Here is a 21,716-nt window from a genome sequence, read left to right as displayed (position 1 = left end):
GCCGCTTCCGGTTGGCCCTGCGCTACCCCCACCCTGTTTCTCTCTCCTCTGCCCTTCCTGTCCTCTAGCAGCACAAGTACAAACTGAACTAAAGAACAGACAGGGAAAGGGAGTCAACTGCGGGTAGGCAGGCAGGCCCCTCCTGGGCGAGGGCAGAAAAGCCCAGCCAGTCTGGAGCAACTTTCCACAGGGCACTCTAGTCACTGCACTCTGTGGTCAAGCCTCCAGCCCCATGGCCGTGCCCGATTCCTGCCACGCTCTCTTCTCCCTTGTTTCCCCAGCCGTGATCAAGCTGCAGCTGCAAGGAGAAAAGGAGAGAGAGATGCAAGCAGGCAAGCATGGAACATGGAGGAGGTTTCTCTTAGGATGGCCAGCATGGGGGCAGGAGGGGGGGTGGATCTCAGAGCTTTCACGCTAGGAGAAGTGCCTGCTTGCCTCCAGCAATCCCCTGCCCTTCCTCTCTCCTGCCCCACTGGATCACAGCAAGGAGAGAAGGGCAGGCAGGCAGGCGTTTTTTGTCAGACGTGCTGTGATTTCTGGATAATTCTCTCTCCCTAGTTAGAGGAAGGATGCATGTAAACAGGGAGGGTGTGTGGAGGAATGTAAATGGGGGGGGGAATGTGAAGGGATGGACAGATTGAGTGAAAGGGGAGGTGCGGATGAACGAAGGGGAAAGACAAGGATGGAGAGAGGTGACAGAGAGATGGGAGCTCCTGCCCATTTTTGGTTCTTGCCCCCATCTACTTTCTGTTTGAGCCTCCTGTATGTGCCCTCCCCCAACCTCACTATTTTCTCCCAGGGGAATGTGGTCATTCACCTGCAAAAGACTATACAAAGCCAGCCCCAAGAAAGAAAGAAAAAGCACACGTCAAAAAAAGCACAAAAGCAGTGAAAGCAAAATGGAAGTGGAAATCATGAGTTACAAGACACAGGAAATGCACACATCCCCAAATAAGGGGGAAAGTGTTAACTTGAGAGGGGTTGGGTTGCACCCCCAGAGGAACTCCTCATCCCAGGAGCAATTGCCAGCAAAAACCATCCTAGTGAAGAAGTGAGTCAAAAGCAGGCCCACATTAAGCAGGATGCAGCCCACTAGCCATGTGTTAAGGCCTGCCACAGGTTCAATACACTTCTTGGAAAAGAAAGGAAAGGAAAGGAAAGGAAAGGAAAGGAAAGGAAAGGAAAGGAAAGGAAAGGAAAGGAAAGGAAAGGAAAGGAAAGGGAGAGAGATTTGTCAACTACCTGCAGGACACAGGATACGACTGGTTGGCTGAATTTGACTTGTGGGGGTCAGCTGCTGGGAAGAGTGGCAGCAACATGACTTCAACCAAGTTATTAAAAACCCCTCTTAATTATTAATTTTAAAATAACAAAATTTCCAGGGAAGAATCTGAAAATGTTTAGCCTATTTCTTTATCAGGCTGCCAAAGCAAAGGAAAACAATATCTTCTTGGGAACCAGCAGGGAGGGGGGAAATATTTGACTTGACTCTGGCACAGCTGAATTTAAAAATATAATTTAGTCTGATCCCACCCCCAACTTAATAAGCTAGCAAAATTTACAATTTTTCAAGCTCTGTGTTATTCATTATCTCTCTCTCACAGCTTTTTAAAAAGAATATTACCAGGAAGCACTACCTGGCCTTGGAAAAAGGATGTCTTCTGAGGTCCAGTTCAGATAGGAGGAGCCACTCATGGCATTGGTTCAGGTGTGTGCAGAGTCTGCTAATGGGCTCACATGGAGGCACTATTTATATTAAATGATACAACCACAATACTCTTTTTTATTGTATTTATTCTCACAAAAAGTGGCTAAAAGTGACTTACAAAATAGTATAAACATTAAAACTAAATACTTAAAACCCCCAAAGAGAAGAGAAAACTAAAATCATATCCATTCATATAAGGGGCAGGTCTAAAACATCCTATCCCACTGGAGGCCACAAATACCTAAAGCTCTTCAAGTTAAGGACCAAAGGCCTTACATCACAAAAACTGTTAAACCAAATGCATAAGCTACGAAGAAGAAAACCATCTTCTTGGCTATGTCCTGCCTCCTGCCAGAGGCAATGTGTCTCTGAACACCAGTTGGTGGGAATCACAAGTGGGGAATGTGCTGTTTTACTCAGGTCATGCTTGCTGCTTTCCCATGGGCATCGGTTTGGCCACTGTGAGAACAGGATAGTGGACAAGATGGACCTTTGGCTTGACCCAGTAGGGTTTTTATGTTCTTAAGATACTAGTTAACACAAATAGACCTTCCTCATTAACCCAGCAACAGTCTTACAAACTTCAGAGGGGATTCATGTGAGCAAGCTGCAAATCTAGGCATTTTATGAAGATGAGGTAAAATGAAGGAATTAGGTATACCTTATTACCTCAATACAATGACCACCAGGCTACTAATTCTTAAAGGTGGGGGAAGGTTAATATGATGCCCCTCTTTTATCAGTTTATCAAAGCCACTGTAATCTTCTTGAGTGCTCCCGAAGACCATTATCATAATCCTTTAATCCCACATCTCTCTTGAATGACTTTAGTGAGGAGATGGGCACAGGGTTAACCTGAATGAAAATATTAAAGGAGGAGGTGCAGTGCCAAGCTGCAGCTTTGGGACAAGACGGGCAGCTTAACATTGGTATTAGGGTAACTACAGGCTGCCTGAGGACAACATGCAGTTCCTGTAGTGAAGGGAGGAGAAGATACAGTGGAGTCATGCCAAGAGAGCACTAAGCTCCTTGAATGAAACTTCAGGAATCCTTAGAGCAGGGGTGCCCAAACTTTTTTCAAAGAGGGTCAGATTTGAACATGTGTGAGGGCTGACCAAAGTCACTGAGCTTTTTTTAAGATTGAAATTTACCCAAAAATTGTTGAGGGTTTTTTTAAGGATTGAAGTTACTGGGCTTTTTTTTAGGATTTTATCCCAGGACATATACTGCCGGATTGAATCGACCGACGGGCCCCATTAGGACTTTGGACATGCCTGCCTAATCTAAAGCAGGCATGGCAAACTTCCGGCCTATGTGCCAAAACTTCCAGGCTATGTGTCCTTATTTTTCCCTAAGCCAGGCTCACCTGTCCACACCCAACACCGTACAAGACATCAGATGCGGTGCTAGTAAAACCATGGCTGAGAAAGAACAAATCAGAAAGCTTAAAGTGTACTTCGAATGATTCCTTGACAAGCAGGGCTTGCATTCAGCACCTTTTAAATTGGGCACTAGATGCAAGCCATGCCCAAATGCAGCCAACGCCTTCCAAAGCAGAGTTTGCAATCAGCACCAAGGGGCTGAGGGACCTGAGCGACTAGCCTGCCAGCTGACCAGATCCTGTTCCCTAACCCTGATCTAGACCCATTCCAATCTGGTTTCAGGCCTAGCCATGGGACCCAATTGGTCTTGGTTGCCCCGATGGATGACCATTATCAAGAAAAAGACAAGGGGAGTGTGAACTTGCCCCTTCTTCTCAGTCACTCGGGTGGCTTTTGATACTATTGACCATGGTACCCTCCTGGATTAGCTCTGTGGGATGGGTATCAGGGGCACCGTGTAACAGTGGTTCCAATTCTATCCGCTGGGCCAAGCACAGTCAGTAGCATTGGGACAGTGCTTTCTGGTCCCCAAGCAATTAAGCTATGGAGCACTACTTTATGCCCAGTGCCATTAGGAGATTTAACACAAGCTACCGAAAGTATGCTGGTGACACTCTGCTCTATTTTTCTGTCTGAAGCAAGATGCCATGCAGGTCCTGGATGCATACCTGGATAGTGGAATGAATGAGGGGAAACGAGCTAGAATCTTGGCAAGACAGGCTCTGTGTGCGAGTGGTTTCTGTGTCTGAGAAGCTGGCCAACTGTCAGCCTTGAATGAAGTTACAGCCTCTCTGAAAGAGAAGACACACAATCTGGAGGTGCTCTTGCAACCAGCTACATTACTGGAGGCCCAGATAGCCTCTGCAGCCCCTTCGCCAGTTTTGGCAAATATAAGAGCTATGACCATTGCTGGATCAGGATTAGCTTTTCGTTCAAGTGTTGCTAGCTACACAAATAAATTACTGCATGTACAGTACTGGACATGAGGCTCTTTTTGTAGCTGAAACTGGTTAGCACAGAATGCTGCAGCACAATTGCAGGCACATTGCAATGTAGAATATGTGCTCCTCCATGGTGGAGTATGTGGAGGGGGGGGCATCGTGTGCCATTCAGGATCTACATCAGGGGTCAGCAAACTTTTTCAGCAGGGGGCCAGTCCGCTGTCCCTCAGACCTTGTGGGAGGCCGGACAATATTTTGAAGGAAAAAAATGAACAAATTCCTATGCCCCACAAATAACCCAGAGATGCATTTTAAATAAAAGGACACATTCTACTCATGTAAAAACATGCTGATTCCTGGACCATCCACGGGCCGGACTGAGAAGGCGATTGGGCTGGATCCGGCCCCCGGGCCTTGGTTTGCCTACCCATGATCTACATCTATTTGCATGTAAAGCCTGTTCACACAGCCACCAAACACATAGTGAGATGGTCTGAGTGAATCCCCAGCTATTTTCTCCATACCCCATTTGCTTCTAGTCTGGCAAGTAAGAGGCCAGATATAGCCCTGGGGCTTCCAGCTGCTGTTTAGTGAATCTTCTGTAGCCACCGCTTGGAGACAGGGCTGCCATTATGTAGGGAGCTACATGTAGCACTTGCTTCCTGGTACAGCAATTAAAGGGTAAAGGGTAACAGTGTGTGCAAGCCTTCAGAATAAAATATGTGCAGGGCAAGGGGTTGACAGAAAGTAATTCTTGGTTCAGTCTTCAGGCATGGCAGTTTATTATCTGCCGGAAGGATTACTAAGGCAAGTAACTGTCAGCTTAGAACCTCAAATGCTGGCAGGATGGCTTAAGCTGGGCAGCTACCTACAGTCTTATTAAGATGTAAATTCTGGCACTGTAGCTAAAATCTCTCCCTACCTCCCTCCCTTCCACCCACCCCTTCTTCTTTCAAGTGCTTAGCAAGCCTCACTCTAGCACCCACCCCGTGCCACACAAGGAATCCCTACATCACATGACTATTACCAAATCATTATTCATCTTTTTGCCGTAGTGGCAAGCAAGGATACGAGTCCTATTAACAAGTTAGCGCCTTGTGTTTCCACAGCAACCGCACAGATGCCAGGCAACAGCTATACCTTAGAGCCCCGGCAGACACTGACCAGGTTTCTTACTATTTCAGGCATAGCCTGGTTCTCTCTGCTGCCCAGGCAATTTCCTACAGTCAGAACATCAGTTTGGAACGGGGGACAGCATCTCCACAGACTGCCCTGTTAAGGTGTTGCCCACTGTGGGTGGGTGGAGATACCTTGTCTGCTTTGGGGCCCAAAAGCATCTTTGAAAGTCTTTTTCAAGAGATGGCCCTTATCCACTCAAATCGGGTGGGATTCCACTCCCAGCCACCACCACCCTTTTTCTGTACTAATCTCTGCACTCCCTCTGGCTAACTTTTGAAGAGCAAACCAATGTTGAAAACAGGTGCAATTAGAAAAATAGGGCAACATATGCGTAATTAGCATTTTCGTAACATCGCTCATTAAAAGACATTCGGCACAGAAGTTACTTTCATGAGTGCAGATTTTCACTGCTCATGCCAATCAAGTCTTATTTATATTACTTATTTATTCAAAAAAGAAAAAAGAAAGGATAGCCCACCTATCTAAAAAAAGACCTCAAGGCAACTTACAAGAATGAAATGGTCACAAATATTTTGGAAATTAATGCCACACACTTCACATGAATTGCCTTGGCTTCCAGTATTTACAACAGCTTTCTTAGTCTGTCCTGTGGAAACATGGAGAGTTTACAAGAAGCATGTGAAGCAGACACTGGGCATGCTATATAACCTGAGTTCTGGACCTCTATTTGACACAAAAATAATTAAAGACTGTTTAATCACTGAACAAAGTTGATTCATTGTTGACATTTCAGTCTTCTTATAGTGGAGTTTAAGTTGCATTTCCTAATATGCTCATGGAACTGCAAATAACACACATTGTGGACCTGGAAGGCAGTTTCTCAATTCTATACCAATAAATTAACAAAAAAAAAGAATGGGTCAAACCATTCCTAGACCATCTGTCCTGGGCATCTTCCCAGAAAAGATTATACGTTTCCTTCATAAGATCTTGTAGCCCTCATTCTTGCTGCCCATATGGAAATTGATTGGCATTTGTAAGACTCTTTAGCACTGTGACAAGTACAAGTGAAAAGCCACAATCTGTTAATAAGAACATGAATCAAAATACTTTTCTGTATATACAAACTAGCACGCTTGGGAGTACACTAGACTCAAACCTTTCCCCCTGAACATCCAGTTTTCTGTGTTTGGGAAAGATTTCTGGAGCATATTCAATTAGGCCAGCCTTACCTGAACTCTGAAGAGGCAGAGAGAAGAAACAAGTCTAATATTTGTGGGAGCTTGTCCATAGTCTCCCAACTCAAAATGGTCCACTGGACTCCTGCATTCTCAGCAGAGCCATGACTTTTCAACAAATAAGCACATGTATAAACCTACCCAATGATATGGTTCAAATCATAGGAGTGACTCACATAAGAAGACAACAATGTACCCTTCCCATGAACTCCAATGACTGACTGTAAAAGCGGAATTCCAGAAAGACTTCTGCATTCCTAAGCTCCCACACAACCATTTATATTGAGAAATCTGAAAAGGGGTTTTCAGCAATACCAAGAAGCCCCAAATATACAGTTATTGAACCTACAATTCTGCACACTTATCTAGGAGTAAGAGTTCAATGGAACAATTAGCGAATATCAACAACTCCACCATCTGAGTCCCGTTTTCCACAGCCTTCTAACATGCTTCCTAACAGTTCCTGACAGGCTTACATGCTTGAGTATACTTCAATAACCCATCCCATGATGGGTTGGGGGGTGCAATTATTCTGAAGTGAAACAGAAGGGAGGAAAAAGAAGACTAATCAAGGACATCCCTTCCTTGCATGTAATATACTCCCATCTCTGATGTCCAGTGACCTTGCAATGATGGCCTCAAGATAAATTAATTTGAAAACCGGGGTGGGGTGGGGTGGGGAACTTGTCATGGAAGATGGGATTTAGAGTCTAGCAACATCTGGAAGGCCACAGAATCCCACCCCTCATGTAAACACTCACACAGGCATTGAGTTTCTACTCTATGAAGTCACCTCTGGAGTAATGGAAGAGCACTCAGAGTGATTTAACTTCCTACTGAACACAAGTTAGCAGGAGCTACTGTCCAAGTTATAATCACTCCTATGCTTAAAAATGTCACTGTGGAAACTTTTTACATATTATCGTTTCCAACAATGCTGCAAATCTCTGGGAATGATTTAAGAGAAGTCCTCCAGTATAATAAAAAGTAATGCAAAACACTGGCCTAGGTGTGACCGTTCCTTAGCTGTTCAATCCAGTTCAAGACCTGTCCAACTTCCTGCATGCACCAGTACTTGTACGCACAATAGTTTCTCATAGAGATTCATAGACTGGCACTATCGGGGAGCTTGGAGAGGTCCTACTTACATACTCTACCTTTATGCCAAGAGGAAGAACATCTGGCATGCAGATGATGGGCCAACACTATGGGATATGCGATTCCTGAATTTTAGGTTGAAAATTGCGATTTACAAACAGGATTGCTGTGCTTGCTGATGCAGTGTTTTGGGGGGAGGGTAAGAGATCAACCAAATGCATGTTCTTCTTCCTCCCTCATCCAGCCCAGCTAACCAGAGTAGCACTGCTGGAACTTAATGGTTTTCTTCTTGCATCACAAAATCTCTCATTCCTCACTGCACCAATTTACAGAATAGGGAAAAAGCATTCCAGCACAGATAATCTCCAGTGGGATCACTGATGTAACAGCTGGCAAAATGGGTCAGCTCATTAGCCACTTTGGCTGGAAAAGGGAGGCAGAATATTCCAGTATTTGTTCTCAAAAATGGATTCCAAAGTTGTATACTTTTTAGGGCATTCTTGTTATCAAAAGCCTGTCCTTTGTCTGATGGCATGCCCTATCCAAGGAGGCCACTTCACAATTACGTTTTAAGGTGCACAATAAAGTTTTTAGCATTATGCACCTGCAAGTGTAAAGTGTTTATGCAAGAAACATTTGCAGAAACATCCAACATGAAGGTATATTCCAAGGTGAGACTGGCTCCAGCTCCTGCTTAAGTGCACAGTCCTGAATAATGTGGATTGTAAATAACCTGGTCTACTACCAGTTAGGAATGTAAACATTTGATCAGCCATTGCACCTTCGCCTTTAAGGTTGGTCTATATCATCCTTCTCCACCTGGTGCCCTCCATTATCTCCAGGCAGCACAGCTGGACTAGGGAAGGCTGATACAGATCATTAGCAGATGGCAATATGCTCCGTGCCATGCCCATGCAATGAAAAGCTACCAATTTCTTTAGACCAGCCTGCTGTTAACGACACAGGAGCAGGTCAAGCCAGGATGCTGGCAACCCGATCACATGTTTCAGCAGTTCTTTAGAAGGGGAAATGAAAAGCAGTTAGGGCAGCTGGTCTTTTAGGTGCAACAAAGCCCACTGGTCATGGGAAAGAACCAAGTGGATAATTTTCTTCCTTTTGAATCCCTTTCCAATTTGGCACCATATCTCCATCTTTGGGGCCAGTTACTAGTTGATCAAACCATATGCTGGTGTCAAAGCTAGGAACAAGTAGGGAGGCGGGGGCGGGAGGAAGGCTTAAAAAAGAATGGCCTCGTGAAAATGATAACTCAGATTTTAGCAAACAAAAGGGGAAGACATTCAAAGAACTCAAATGACCACAATTCTCACATGATAACAGAAGCCATCACTTGATTGCTTATAGGCCAAGTAATTCAAAATGTCAAGGCACCAGCCTCAAATTCTGGGGCCACTGGCACTGGATATCCAGAGGCAAAGCGAATGATTCAAATGCTGAAGCAAGCAGTTTTTTATTCTAAAAAACAGCCCTTCTTGAGTTTAGCTCTTGGATGGAAACCTGTGGCCCTCCATATGCTGTTGGAATATAACTTCCATCATCCTTGACCACTGACCATGCTGACTGGGGCTGATGGGAGCTGGAGTCCAGCAACATCTGGAAGCTCACAGGTTTCCCAGTCCTGGTTTAGCTCTTTGTCACAGAAATATATATTCTAATGTTCCTTTTATTTACTTGCTCCAAAATGCATTGTAGAAGGCAAGCTTTTCCTTATCAGTGCCTCCCTTTAGGAGCAATAAAAAAGGAAGGCATACTGTATATATTTAAAAAGGTATATATATTTCCCTGGACAAAGAATGTGCCATGCTTAACAAAACTGCTTCTTGCATCCATCGAGTCATTTCTTTGTCACCAGATTTTTAAGCACTATCTTGTGCACAGCCATGCAAATTTCCTTGACAAAAGAAACAGAAATTTGAGGAACATCACCGCCCAACTCTCTCTCTCTCTCTCTCACACACACACACAGAGCACATTTGGGATTTTCAAGACCTGACTGGTTTCCTGCCTGTGTTGCCAGTTCTTGTTGTACTAGGTTAAAAGGTGCCCATGTTCAAATGCACAATTCATTTGGAAGCACTTTGGGCTACCTTTCAACACAGCATAGGAAGACTGGGAGGAGGAGGAGGGAGCAGCACACACAGTGCTGAGCTCATAGCAGGGACAGCAAGATAAAAATGTAATCAATAAATATACACCATCAACACAGTCCAAGTCTCTTAGCATAGTATTTGTCAATGGAAAGGAAAGGAGGCCCGCAGCAAGCTTGTCATGCATTAACCATTACATGAATTCATCCTGTAAGCGTTGCTCTGAAGCGGACAGGCATGCTCATATAAAGGGTTTTATTCATCCCTGTTTCAGTAATGAATTAAAACTACAGATACAATGCCTACTTATTTTCCATGACATAGTTTAAACATGGTTGAATCAGGGGCAATCCAGTGATGCGCAGCCTTAATCCTTTCCCCCACGCCATTTTGCTGCTGATCTCAGTTTAGCTTTAGAATTTCACTAGAACTGGTATATGACTGATAAAAAAAGAAGAAATAGCTAAATAAATGTGTAAACACCCACTCCAGAGTAGTTTTCTCCCCTGTTTATTCTGCACATATTGCTATACACATCAACTTAAACTGGCCAGGATGTGTGAAACTCCTGAATTTGGACCTTACTGATGTTAATGGAAGTTTTAACATTAATGGTAAATAAAATTATTTATGCACTTCCTGCCTATGTACAAAGGGAGCCTTCATGTTTCAGACCATCAGCTGAGAACCTAAAGAAATCCATCTTGTATTGCCTTTTTTCATTTTTCGGTGCTGGGCAGGAGTTCCTCATATTGGCACAGTCTATGAACCATACCTACTGAACAGCATAATGTAACAAATTAGTGCACCTTGGAGCTAACCCAATTCAAAGCCAGGCTGACAGTGAGACAGATGAAGATCCAAGTCCTGTATCTTCACAGAAGCCAATGCTCCGAAAGGAAAATTACTATAATGCAGATCAATAGTTTAAAGCTCATAGCAGCAGTCTCTGTCTCTGACACACACAGAGCAACTGTGGTCCAAGTGATGGGAGAGACATTAAACAAAACTTCCGGATCTACACCAGCCCAGCATATGGTAGAGTGACTTTTCATTTGCTAACTATTTCTGGAAGAGTAGCACTTTGCAAAAGATGGGCTCTGAGTCCTGAAAGTTTTGCAAACTGTAACAGTCCAACTGAAAGGTCAGCCTTTCCCCTGCAAAGTTCATCTACTAAAATATTTTATCTTTCTTGCTTCTGTGTCTTTCACATAATCTGGAACCAGTAAGGAAATGTATAAACACACCTCACTTGTGGCTTAAAGAACAACAAGAAATATCTGAAGAAAAATGGGGTGACCAGGACCCCAGGTACTGGAAAAGGTATCTGGAATAGACAACTCCACCAAAAAAGATAATGAGCACGAGGCATCAAAATGACATCAAGAAAATAATTTCCAATGTCAATTATCTTGCTTCCACAATTTCTACTATTCCCATGCAGCGCACCCCTACCGCCAATTCTAATCTCACATCTATCCATTAGGCCACACTGGCTCTCTGTAGTTTTAATTAATTGAAACAGTTAAGAAGCTCTTCAATAGCGTTTTACAACATTGTTGCCATGTTGGCATAAAAAGTAGGAAAGATGATTTATTGGCAGTCATGACTTAGATAGCAGTGTAAGAAATATTTGCACTGTTGATTAACTCTTTAGGTTTCTTTACCATTTATACTATTTTAATGCCTCAGAAACATGTGTGTGTTTAATTTTGCAGAGTTTAATTCACTGTATTTTCTCCTCCGCTTCCCATTTCAGCTTGATTGCAAGTGATGTAAGACTCTAGTACTTTATTCCATCAACAGTCCATTAAGTCTACCATAAGAAACCACTTTGTGTCTACAGGAAAGTTGCCAAAAGCCGCCTACTTTTCAGAAGCACTTGCATTTTTTCAAGTGCACTTGCTTTCAGTTTTCACTAATATGCCAGAGAATAAACTTACAGCAGTTAAACCAGCATAAATGCTACAAAAAAACCCAACTCAATTAGCTCACTACAAAATAAACTATGTTGGCCCACCCAGCTTCTCCACATTTAAAGAAAAAAACCATGCCAGTATAAATTTGACTGCACAATGTGGTCTAAGTCTCTATTAAATCAGCAGCAAAGATTGAACTGTCAGCCATGAGTAGAAATCAAGCCCATATTAATATATCCCATAATTGATTTCATATACAATAACTCTGACTAATTCTACTGATAGTCTACACTGAAACGTATAAATCAATGAATTGCAAACAGGAAAAAACCCACTATTTTTAAATAAATGAATAAACAAATGTAGTAACTGCTTGCCCTTCTATATAATGCACTGTTAAACCCAAATTTATGATGAAGTAGGCATTATGGTCCCACTGCTAGAGTGCAGTCATATTCATAAGGACAAGCCTTAGAAAACCCCAATAATAGGTTCACTTCTGTTTCACTATGTTATCTTGCCCTGACTAACTTACTCCAAACGAATATTTGATGAAATAATTTTGCAAAATGGGGTGGGGAAAATGCAGAGCTTGAAGGACTAGTTTTAGCTTATTATTCATTTGGATAGAAAGCATTGAAATGGCTCTGTCCTGTTGCTAAAGTGGAAGGCTGCTGCAGTTTGCAAGGATTTTATATGACCCCTGTACAAAAGTAAAATAAATAAAAATTGCAGCTTTCTTGCAGATAATTCAGTGACAGGGCCATACTTTATAAATACTCAGGGCTGTGTTTCTCTTGTTTACATGCTGCATACTTTCTCCATCTTTTCAAACAAGGATGTGAAATCTCATGCTGAAATAACAGCCTTTAAGTCGCCAGACTCTCTTGTCTTCTTTGCTACAACACACAAACACAGATGTGGAATCCACTAAGCCTGCGCAAATTTCACCGTGTGAAATTAAAAGCCCAGGATGAAGGGATATACAAAGTTTCAATAAGCCATATTCCGTTCATTCCACCCTGCTCTGTCAGTGCATACCATTACCTATTTAGAGCACTTTCTAAACCATCACCCCACTTTCCCCCTTTAGCTATTCCTATGGAATAATGAATAAAGAGTGAATCTGTAGTTGCCTTTTTCCACGTTTCACTGAAGAGCATCTTACTACCATGTTTAACTTCATATACCATACAATATTACATGAATGTGCATGTGTGCACACACACACATACTCCTAGCCCATGGTTCTGACTGAATTCTGCCCATGGTTTGTCAGCTGCACCGGCTGCTAGTCTATTTCCAGGCCCAATTTAATGTGCTGGTCTTAAACCTTTATGACTTGTGACCACATTACCTGAAGACCACCTTCTCCTGTATCTGTGGTACAAACATATCCACACACTTAACAACTTCACTGTGCCATACTGGAGAATATTCGGGGTTAAACAGTTGGAGAATTCTTGCCTGGATAGCTTGATCTTTAGAGTTGGCGTTTTCATCCTGCACAGCCAATTGTGTGGGTTTTAAAAATCCTGCTCATTACAGAAACACACTAGCTGGACCTGTGAACAAACAAAGAAGTGTTTTCCCCAAGCCCCTGTGGAGAAATAGCCCATCTACAAACAACCCCTTTCCAGCATGAGGAAATGAAATGTTGTAAGGTTCATTCATTTTCTGTCCATATTTGATACTTCCAGTACCAAGCTATACTTCTCACCGTCATTTCTGTCAAGCCACAAGAGACGCATGTGCTCAGGACGGGGAAGGCGCTGTGACCCTTCTGTTTTCTGCAAAGCATACAGCTCAGTACTGGAGTTAAACATATGCTATTTAAGGTGCTTCTGGACAGTGCTTTTCACTGCCGTGCCAGGCCAGCAACCAGGAGGCTTGTTTTACAATCCTCTTCCTAACTCCCACCAGTCACTGCTCTCACCTGTACTGCCTGCTGCTCGACATTTTAATGAGTGGCGCTCAGCACAGCTCATAAGAACTGAATCAGTGCACAGATGCAGATGGCCGTACTCTGAATCTGACTGGCCGTTCAATCCAATTGAGAGTGGGAGAGTGTTTCCTCGTACACAATCTTATTTGGCCAATGACCCTGGGCTTTGGGGATGCTTTTCATTTTTCTTTGTGGGATTCCCCTTTGAAGCGCAGGCTCTCTTCATGTGACACACCGCAGTCTACACCGGCCTGCTAGTCAAGCTGCTAAATTGCTGCCCAGAGATCATGCTGTTTCTGAACAACCACACAGCCATGAAGGAAGGGGCGGTTTTGAATTTTCTGAATCCACAGCTTCTTGACCAACCATTTCCACCAGGGATTTTTTTTTTAACCCCTCAGCAGTTGGAAAGAGAAGATGGACAAAGGGGCCAAAGAAGAAAGAGAGGATCAGGATGGTGTGGATGAATCCCTTTGCAGCTCTAGAATGGTTAAACATATCCAAGTTGAAATCTGGTAGCCATGTCTGGGGAGACTGGAGGATGCATGGTCCATCTTCCCTATGATGAGGTATCTGGGCCCTTTCTGTGACAAGAAAAGAACTGGAGAGGGAATCAAACTGTGTGTGTGTGTGTGTTTGTGTGCGAGAGAGAGAGAGAGACTGAGAAAGAGAGAGATCATCCCATGCAAGGTTTGAGGTGAACAGAAGACATCTAGCACCCAGTGCAGTGAAGCTAGCAACCCTTCTCTCTTTATTGCTCACACAGTTTCATTCAGACTTGAGCTCAGCTATTGTTCACATGCAAAACAAATCAGCTGACCTATCAAAATGTGTAATGCTGTCTGCTCAGCACACTTCCCTGGCTTGGATGCAATGACCATTCACACATAGCCTCCTTAGACTTCGTTACAGACAAAGGGCATTTTCATCCATGACACTGAAAGTATTTCCTTTTTCTTTTTTGCATTCCCTGCATGCAAAATACGATTACAAAGCCCACACAAAGTAGAATGCACATTCGGTTTAAAAACAGCTTCGTTTCCCTTACTTTCCCATTGTTCACACCTGTATACAAGTGGCACGAAAGACTAGACTGACTGCTTTGTGTCATCAGTGAAAATAGCCATACTTTTATAAAATAGTACCCAGAGGGTAAGCCTGATGCAATGGCTAGAATGTCTGGATAAAGCAAATCAATGTCTGCTCAGCTTTACGTATTCTCAGCCTAATTTATCTCACAGGGTTGCTGTGATGCCAAGCTTCTAGGTAGTCATGCAAGCCTTAAATATAAGTTGCACTGGCCTTACCAAAAAAAGGTACGAAAAGGTAAGTTCTGGCTTGCATTGGCTAATTTACATGGGGACTTCTGTCCCTCCACCCTGCAGTTTTTGCATTTTGACTAGCGTAATTCAACTGGGTTGTGCCAGAATTAAGCCAAACTGCAGCAAGATCTTGGGAGTCATTTGTTGCAAGGCTTCAAAACAAGGGAGTACAAGCGTTTCTATAGATGGCCGTACTATTAAGCTGATGCTTGCAGGAGCTAGGCTGAAACAACTCTTTACATTCATTATGAGAGATGTATAGAGAAGTCTTATATTTTTAATCATACTGAGATGCAGGTTGTTAATAGTGTGTGTGTGTGTGTGTGTGTGATGCCTAAAGCAATGAAGCTTGGATTAGACCCTTTGCAACTGACAGCATAGTGATTTCACACCCACCCACCCAAAAAATCCATGCATTATGACAAGTCGGCAATCCATCTCCTACAGAAAGGCCCCAGAAGAACGTCTGCATGCAGTATTTCTTGGCTACAGCTGTATCAACTCTTAATTCTGTATCGTGCAAAAAATAAAATAAAAAAGTGCTAATTTTCCCCATCTCCACCACCAAGGGGGGGAAAGGCCCTTCCTGCTCTGTTCCTGAAGACATGAAATGTGGGCAAACCTTCCTGACCATTCTATTGGATGAGGTGGTTGTTGTTTTCAAACCGTCAAATGCTGAATCACAGCACACACACACACACACACACACACACACACACACACACACGCACTGCTGCTCCTAGTCAAGGCGCTAGCCAAGGTGAAACGCAACAGACTCTTGTTTCCTCGGGTGCTTCCGAAGCGCCAAGGAACCGGGCGGCAAACCAAACTCTTTCGGTATTAGGAAACCACAGGGCTGTTAACACCAACCTCACAAATCACAGGGGGGAAGCTTTATGTACCGTCTCTCTCTCTCTCTGTCTCTCTCTCTCCCCCCCCCCCCCGCGATCCTAAGAAGAATGAGGACACTCCACGCTCCGCATCCAAAGCAAGCCTTGAACATTTCTCCTCGTCTGATTCTTCCTGGAAAAGTCTCGAGGCATAACAACCACCTCTTAGCAGAAACGCACACAAACACGTCCGCCCCCCCCACCCCCGCCCCGGTCACAACTGCGCACACCCATATATAAGCACAGAGACTTTCCCTTCACTTCGCAGGAGCCTGCTGTTTTATTTCAGCCTAGTATAATCCGATTCTTAAAACCCTCCTGTTACTTAAACACACGTCATAAATATGCGATTCGCAGCTCTCCCTTCCCTGCAGCACGGCTGACTCTACTGCGCATTTTTCTGTATGCAGCATTGGAGAGGTGTTCCTTCTTGCTAGAATTACACCTTTATTTATTTTTTGCATAAACCTTCGGCACCTACTCTACCTTCCAAAATTAGCACCACCCCACTCCCCCATCCCCAAAGCATTCCCCTCCCAGATAAGATTACGATGCATGCACTAAATTTATGCACAGTCACAGATCTAGTAGAAGCCGGCATTACACATAGGATTCCATGGGAACGCATGGTGAATGCAGCAACATGCAGCATTCGCGTCTTGATGCGGAAGGTCCAATAAGCGTATTAAAAGCCTGTGCAGGTTGTAGTACCCACTCCGCTGCCCACCCGCCCCCCATACAAACCCGCATGGGATCTCCCGTACTGCAGCATTCTGCAGGGTCATTAAGCGATATGTGGAAGTCCCCGCCGCCACCCCCGACTCTCGCGCGGATCCTTAATAACATTTAAAAACACTTACCTTCCTGGCACTTCCTCTGCAGCCCAGGATCAAAACCCTTTAAACCCTCCAGCTGATTGCAGATTTCTGCACATTCGTCAGGATGATTTAACCACAATTACGAGAAGGTCGGGTGGGAAACGCTCTGGAAACGCTGGGGCAAGTGCTGATGATGCAAGATCTAACCCTCTGCAAATACACGCGCGCAGCCACACTGAAATGCGCTCATAATGCCAGCCCTGTAGCTAAGGGGCAGGCATGTATCTGCAGAAGGGGCGAGGGTAGTGTGAGGGGGGGAGGTAGCACAGATAAGCATTAACAGGGCTGAAGGGATCCAGGAAGACAGAAGGTTGCACTTTAGAACTAAAAATGAACTGAGGATGAGGTCATGCCTTGAAAAAAAGCACCTGACGTCACCCTCAGCCAATCAGAGAGGGAGGCTCAGGGGCAGGATGACGTCAGCCTCTGATCCTGGGGCTTTGGGTGCAGATTAAAGGGAGACAGGCAGGCAGAATTGCAGCTTAAAAGGGGCAATGGCCTAGATTTTCCTTCTTTGCCTCGTTCCCTTCCAGTTTTGCAAGCTCTTAAAAGGGAAATGCCCCAGCCTCGGTGGAGAAAGCTGGTGCAGAGATGCAGCACTGTAAAACAAGCCGCTCATTCTAAATCAATGTGGCATTTATTGTTGCAGGAGGGAAAGGGAGGGCTGGCTCATTTCAGCAGCGCACAGATAATCCCTGCTGCTCAGAAGGAGGAACTGGGAAAGATTTTTCCCTTGTGCCAAAGGCAAGACAAAGTTTAATTGGTTGGCTGCTGAATGAAGCAGGCTTAAGATTTTCACATCAGATGGAGTGATTTACCAAATGACCTCCAATACAAATGCATTCTTGTATCGAAACTTTAGCGGTGCTTTTTCTATATAGCAAAGAAGCACAAATGCTGTTCCTGATGACCCAGAGAAGGATAGATTTAGAAGATGAAGCAGTTCCAAAATCCATATTAGGGCAACACCCTTATTAGGCCAACCAAAATATCGCAAAATAGTATCTAAGCTACTGTCACATTTTGGTTGGCATAATAACAGAAGTATTGCCCGAGTGTGGATTTTGGAATTTTTCATGCTGGCCAACACGTATGAAAATGCCTTTACATTTTGTGTGACAAAGTAAGCAGTGTTAATAGTAATAACACACGTATTCTCATAGAATCATAGAGTTGTAAAGTTGGAAGGGACCCCAAGGATCATCTAGTCCAACCCCCTGCAATGCAGGAATCTCAGCTAAAGCATCCATGGCATATGGTCATCCAACCACTGCTTAAAAACCTCCAAGGATGGAGAGTCATAACCTTCCAATGTGGTGTATATTTATTTTAGCATAAGCTGTAATCAAATTCAACATATGGGCAAAACATATCCAGGACTGACATCTGAATAGCGAGCTTTCATAAACGCTGTCACCCTTTTAAGGCCTTTTTAGTCACCACCAGTCTTGTACTCCCTCCCCCAATTTTAACCAAAACCCAACCCCCCATTTGTCACAATTTTGCTCCTCCTGATTTTCCTTGATGAGGTGTGACATACTTTAGGGAGAGTCCCTTCTGTCACAGATACTCCAGTTAGTAACATTTTACCTGAGATTTCAACACATAATCCTTTAAATCTATTAATCCAAAACCATAAGGAATGTAAGATAAGGAAAAGGGAATGTGGGGGAGTGTCTTCCTTAATTCCTCCCTTGTTCAGACTAAAGTTTTAATGCATGCCTGACTTTTCTCTCTATAAATTGGTAGGCTTTTGAACTGTGATATTCTTCCAAACCAAGAGCTTAAAGAGAGAGAGAGAGAGAGAGAGAGTGTTTTGACATTTCCCTAATTTCCCTTGTGGCTCTTCTAAAGAGGTCCAGCTGAATTTTTCCAGTTCCCTCTCCGCTGCCAGTGCAGGGTTTTATTGTCAACTGAATGGCTTGGGCATACCCAGTAGCCTACATGTGCAACATTTAATTAATTTGTCAACGTTTCCAACAAATCCCAGTAGGGATTTTTTTTTCCAAGCAGGGGGGAAATTTAATAGCTAGATCATCTAAATTTTATTAAGCTTGGGTACTTTACATGGGAAAATTAAAAACAACCCAACCCAAATTCTTCACAAATGTTTTGGGAAGAGCCTTTGCTATGAGGGTGTGCCTCTTAAAGGTGCAATGGCACAACACCTTTGATTAATCGAGGATTTTCTGCAAGATGAGGGATGTTATAGACTCCCAACACTGAAATATGGCTCCCAGAGTTACACATCTCAGTAATATCCTTTTATTGTAAGAACATGAGGAACAACCCAACCTCACTTCCAGATGTCCCTTTGCTTCCAGGTTCCTTGGTTTTTCTTCATTTCTCCCAGTGAATGCAGGTGGCCTGGTCCTGTTGAAGCAGAGGCCTAGTACAGACCGTGGCTCACAGCTTCAACAGAAGCTGGGTTTTCTAATTCTTAGGCCCAAAGTGCCCTTTTCCCACCCCTTCCAATTCCCTTAAGGTTTTCCCCCTTTAACAATATATAGCCCCTAGAGTCCAGTGTGGCATCAACCATCTCTGTCCATCTGGCCAAAGACAAAAGTCTTTTCTGAGCTCATCAGTTTTTCCTGCATAATTGCGTTTTCAAAGATGAAAGGCTGTTCTCCCCTTGAAAGCTGAGGATGCTGTGGGTTGATCTCAGGAAGCGGGATAACGGGCAGGGACTCCATTTAGGGAAGTCAGGGAACATCATCCACCCACCTCTGTTTCAGAATAAGGTCAAAAACAATGATTTCTCAGGAACACCTATCTTTCTGGATTACTCACTACATACAGGTTGACTACTGTGATAAACCATTAAGTGGGCCTATTTTCTTGACTCACACGTCAAAGGAATGAATCTTTTGACTCATGTTGAAGACACTGTTAAAGTTACTATGAGGTATAAAAATGTTGCTACAATTTAAAATACAGTCTTCTTGCCTTAATTTAATCTTGAAATATATTTAAACTAGACAGAGACCCTTAATCCTTTCCCACTAACATCTATTTGCCTTCACCACAGCTGAAATCTGAAATGGTGGCCCTGAATATGGAATATCCTTGTGTGGTAGGTTCCAAAAGAGTAAGGATCAGGGACATTTGCTTTATTAACATGAAAAACAAATCAGGCACACCCTATATTTAATAAATATTTCTGTGTCTGTGCCATATCTTTTCAAACGAAATTATTTTTCAAGCTTGTGCAATATAAACACATAAACTGCTATGCAGGATCAGGTAAAATGCCTGGCCTTCAAGCACCTAGCTAGATATCAGACTCAGAAAAGCCCGGAAGAAATTAATACCACAAGTTCAGAAAAACAAGCCACTGGACTAACTTGGAGTGAGTAAGACACACAATGCACGCAAGAGGCTGTCAATATGAGTTTGGACAGAGATGTAAGGGGAAAGCCTTTTATCTTTACCACTCACTTCTCCTTAATCGGGCATCAAAATCAGAAAAACACAGTTTGGGAGTGGCAAGAAAACAATGATTCACTCAAGTTTAGCAAATCCAAGGTGTTGAGAGACTGAGCTGGATAATGGGTTGTTCTCCTCTACTGTTGTCAATATATGAAGGACTGTCTCCTCCTTTTGTTCAGACCCTCTAATATTGGCAGAAGGGTCCTCTTGGTAGTTCCACTGCCCTCAGAAGTGGGAGGAACGGCAGCCCAGGAAACAGCTTCCCTTGTGGCCAGGTTATTCTTTACCTCAATTCAAGCTGAGAGGAAATGCATCATTTCATAAGAAACACATTTCATAAGTACTGCGTTTTCTAAGAAACAACAGATAGATATGGATTGTGGCTAACATTTTGTGAACACTGCTTATGGAACCAGTAGTGGGAGTACCCTGGATGCAGAGTAAACAGGAGTGTGTGCACAACCTATGGGATGTGGGAGAGAGACTAGTTCCCCATTATTTGTCTGATTCCTGTCTGTTACTGTGGGTAAAAGGGTAGGGAACTTCTTTGCAGAGCTTACAGAAGGGGTTTCAGTTCCAGAAGCTCCCATTTGCCTTGACATGACTGGTTCCCCTGCGACAGGCCTTTCAAAAGATGAGTGGGAACACCTTCTCTTTCAGATTCTGCCTGGTGGGGCTCAAACACTCCTCTCCTGCTTCCCAGTTCCTCTTTCCTACAGAGTGACGCTGAGTGAGTCACTGGAAGGGGTGGCTGTGTTTGCTGTCATCAGGGTGTGCCTGTGGTTCCCCCTGTTGAGTGTCTTGACCCTCCCTTGGCTTTATTTCTCTTTCTCTGGGTGGGTCTTTAACCTTTGCCCCAGAACTCTTGTCCTGGAAGCTGTGTGGGTGCTAGGCTCTGTGTCCTTCCTCCCCATTGTGTGTTTATCGTGCTCTAAAACACAACACATGAGCAGTGTAAGTAGACTTGAGATCCTTGCCTGAAGGATGCCTGGGGACTTGGAAGGACCAAGGTTGTGCCATTGGAGATGATCAGGAAGGAGAGTTCTTGTGGTGTTACTTTGCATGTGGTGGGCATGGGTTTGATATCGGGGTTTGTGATGGGGAGACTCCTCAATGTCATGAGTTCACTAGCTCCCTCCATGTGTGGGAAGTATGGGAGTGTTGTTGCTAGCACAATCCCTGACTAGTGAGACCTGGTAGTATTTCAAGGGACATAGAGGACTCGGATACATTAGTAAAAAACCTGTGTTTTGAATGAGTTATAAACATGCAACACCAGATGGTGCTGGAGAGCAAAGAAATTTCTTTGTGATTTTCCATAGAGTTTCCCCCCCAGGTATAGATCCACCCAGAGAGTGTGTATAACTCTGGCTGTGAATTTATCCTTTCACCTTCCAAACTGAGCATGCATATGACATGCCCTATCACAGAAGAACTGCTTTCTCCCATCTGGGATAACTGGTACATAGGATGGTTCCACCAGGGCTGTTAGACCCATGGCCTTATGGAAAGGCAGAATTCCTCTAATTAGCCACAACTAGGCAAACAATTGTTGATGCTGCCACATTTATGCCCAGATCTGCCATGAGTGCTCTGTGCAATCTGGCTGGTCACTACTGTGGAAATCCATTTAATATAAAGATCTTGGGAAATGGACCTTGCTCGGATCCAGAAATGCAAGTCGTGTACTGTACAGTGGTACCTTCAGTTACAAACGCTTT

At 43.8% G+C, this 21,716-nt stretch overlaps 1 protein-coding gene across 1 annotated transcript in view; it reads right to left on the bottom strand.

The window, feature by feature from the left end:
- The window catches only part of DUSP8 (dual specificity phosphatase 8), an 85,353-nt gene extending 68,478 nt beyond the window's left edge, over positions 1-16,875 (bottom strand). The window contains exon 1 of the mRNA XM_028734445.2: positions 16,549-16,875. The gene's annotated coding sequence lies outside the window, so the exon portion shown is untranslated. The remainder of the gene's footprint in view (positions 1-16,548) is intronic.
- Positions 16,876-21,716: the final 4,841 nt, after the last annotated feature.

This window comes from Podarcis muralis, chromosome 1, assembly GCF_964188315.1.
Source record: "Podarcis muralis chromosome 1, rPodMur119.hap1.1, whole genome shotgun sequence".
Classification (NCBI taxonomy): Eukaryota; Metazoa; Chordata; class Lepidosauria; order Squamata; family Lacertidae; genus Podarcis; species Podarcis muralis.
This window is presented reverse-complemented; position numbering and strand designations above follow the sequence as displayed.